Source organism: Chrysochloris asiatica, unplaced genomic scaffold (assembly GCF_000296735.1).
Source record: "Chrysochloris asiatica unplaced genomic scaffold, ChrAsi1.0 scaffold00157, whole genome shotgun sequence".
Classification (NCBI taxonomy): domain Eukaryota; kingdom Metazoa; phylum Chordata; class Mammalia; order Afrosoricida; family Chrysochloridae; genus Chrysochloris; species Chrysochloris asiatica.
Genome location: NW_006408675.1, coordinates 4,555,451 through 4,558,701, shown reverse-complemented (window position 1 = coordinate 4,558,701; position 3,251 = coordinate 4,555,451).

Below are 3,251 nucleotides of genomic sequence, written 5' to 3'. Positions count from 1 at the left end.
AATTCTTCTACGGTCTTCCTTATTCACTGTCCAGCTTTCACATGCATATGAGGTTATTGGAAATATCATGGCTTGGGTCAGGCTCACCTTAGTCTTCAAGCTGACATCTTTGCTCTTCAATACTTTAAAAAGGTCTTGTGAAGCAGATTTGCCTAATGTAATAAATCATTTGATTTCTTGACTGCTGCTTCCGTGAGTGTTGATAGTTGAGTCAAGAAGAATGAAGTCCTTGACAACTTCAATCTTTTCTCCAATGATAAGAATGTTGTTTATTGGTCCAGTGGTAAGGACTTTTGTTTTCTTGACATTTAGATGCAATCCATACTGAAGGCTGTGCTCTTTGATCTTCATCAGTACATATTTTAAGTCTCCTTCAATTTCAGCAAGCAAGGTTGTATCATCTGCATATCACAGGTTGTTAATGAGTCTTCCTCCAATACCGATGCCACATTTTTCTTCATAGAACCCAGCTTCTCGTATTATTTGCTCAGCATACAGGTTGAATAAGTACAGTGAAAGAATACAACCCTGTTGTTCATCTTTGTAATTTTAACCATTCAATATTCCCATGTTCTGTTCAAACAACTGCTTCTTGGTCTATGTACAGATTCCTCATGAGCACAATTAAGTGTTCAGAAATACTTATACTTCACAATGTTGCCAATAGCTTGTCATGATCCACACAATCAAAAGCCTTTGTATAGTCAATAAAGTACAGGTAAACATCTTTCTGATATTCTCTGCTTTCAGCTGAGATCCATCAGTCATCAGCAATGATATACCTCATTCAATGGCCTCTTCTGAATCCAGCTTGAACTTCTGGAAGTTCTCTGTTAATGTATGCTTTCAGCCATTTCTGTATTACTTTTTAGTAAAACTTTACTTGCATGGTATATCAAAGATGTTGTCCGATTATTTCCACATTCCATTGGATCACCTCTCTTTGAAATGTGCACAAATATGGATCTCTTCCAATCAGTCAGCCAGATAGTTGCCTTCCAAATTTTTTGGCAGAGATGAGTGAGTGCCTCCTGTGCCACTTCACTTTGTTGAAAGATTTCAATTTTCATTCTATCAATTCCTGGTGCCTTTTTCTTTGCCAATTCATTCAATGCACCTTGGACCTCCTCCATCAGTATCATTGGCTCTTGATCATATGCTACCTCTTGAAACAGTTGAACATTTGGTCATATGCTCCCTCTTGAAACAGTTGAACCATTTCCTTTTGGTACAGTGATTCTGTGTATTCCTTCCATCTCCTTTTGATGTTTTTTGCATCATTCAATAATTGGCCCAGAGAATCCTTCAATAATGAAAGTCTAGGCTTGAATTTTTCTTCGGTTCCCCCAGCTTGAGAAATGCTGAGTTTGTTCTTCCCTTTTGGTTTTTTGACTCCAGATCTTTGCACATTTTTTTGTAACATTTCATTTTATCTTCTCGAGCTGATCTGTAAAATTTTCTGTTCAGCTCTTGTGCCTCCTCATTTCTTCCATTTGCTTTAGCATCTCTATGCTGGAGAGAAAGAGAGAGAGAGAGAGAGAGAGAGAGAGAGAGAGAGAGAGAGAGAGAGAGAGAGAGAGAGAGAGAGAGAGAGAGAGAGAGAGAGAGAGAGAGAGAGAGAGAGAGACCCCTGGTGTTTTAGAGCTGTGGGTTAATGTGCCGGACTGCAAAGTCAGTTTGAACCACAAGGTCAGAAGTTCAAGCTGACCAACTGCTCTTTGGAAACACCATACAGAATCTCTATATGTTAGACCCAAAACAACATACAGTTTCTGAGGAGCAGTTGGTACATTTGAACTGCCAACCGTGCATTTCAAACTGACCTTACATTAGAGTGCTTATCCCACAGCAGCACTCAAAGACTCCATACATATATTGTTAAGTGCCATTGAATTCAACTCATAGAGACCCTGCATAGGGTTTCTGAGGAGAAGCTGGTGATTTTTTATGGCCAATCTTGTGGTCAAGCAACAGTGCAATCCAGTGCTTTATCCTATAGTGTCACACCAGGACTTCAAATATGTATATACACAAAAATTGAATTTGGTTCACTTTGGTACATATAAAGGTAATGTGTGAATATATAGGATAAAACTCAAGCTTGCTTTGACTGCAAAACTAAATGAAAACATATCATTTTATTTTGTTTCTTAGTCAAACAGAAATCATTTTTGCCTTTGCAAATCAGAAAGGCTTTTACAACTTGAATGGGACAGTGTCAGTAAAGAAGAATTTATAATCATCATAAATATGGCATGAGAACTTAAGTCTGGGAAGGACATGAATTGATTCAAAGGATGGGGATAATATTTAGGAAAAATATCTGCTCTTAAGTAGGATCATATGTATGGATTGCATAGACATTTTCTTCTGACTATTTTTATTTATTATGAAATAAATACAATTCCTAAGTGGAAAGAAAGGTGCTCATATTACCCCAAAACTAGGCTAATGCAGTGAATTCATGAACAAACATTAATTGACATGGACATAAATTTATATTTTGCAGATGTGTATCAATCAGAGTTCAGTAGCAGATAATCAAAACCACTCTAGCAGTTTCAAACAGAAAAGGATTTTATGTAGTGAATTAAAGGTACAAAATGATTGCAAGAGTTCTAAGTTGACTTTGCAAGGTCGCCATTGAGAGCAACTCTGTGGAACAAACTCACCAGACAAGTTGCTATATCTCCATCACCTTCCAGTGTCTAAGAAAGAAAAGAGTTTCTATCCCAACTGCAGCTTTATTTCACTGTCCCACTTCAGTAATCCATCTCAACAACTTGGTTATTCTGCCTTCTGACTCCTGTGAAGCTAGAAATGAACAGTGGATTCCTTGGGTATTGCTGCAGGAAACCCATGACTGTTTGAACAACTGCCTCTTGGTCTATGTACAGGTTTTTCAAGAGCACAATTAAGCATTCCAGAATATTCATACTTTGCAATGTTGTCCATAGCTTGTCATGATCCACACAATCAAATATCTTTGTGTAGCCAATAAAGCATAGGTAAACATCTTTCTGGTATTCTCTGCTTTCAGCCAAGATTCATCTGAGATTAGCAATGATATCCCTCATTCAACGTCCTCTTCTAAAACCAACTCGAACCTCTGGAAGTTCTCTGTAAATGTATGATTGTAGCCATTTTTGAATTACCTTTAGCAAAACTTTACTCGCATAGGATATAAAAGAGATTGCCCGATGGTTTCTGCATTCCATTGGGTCACCTCTCTTTGGAATGGGCACAAATAT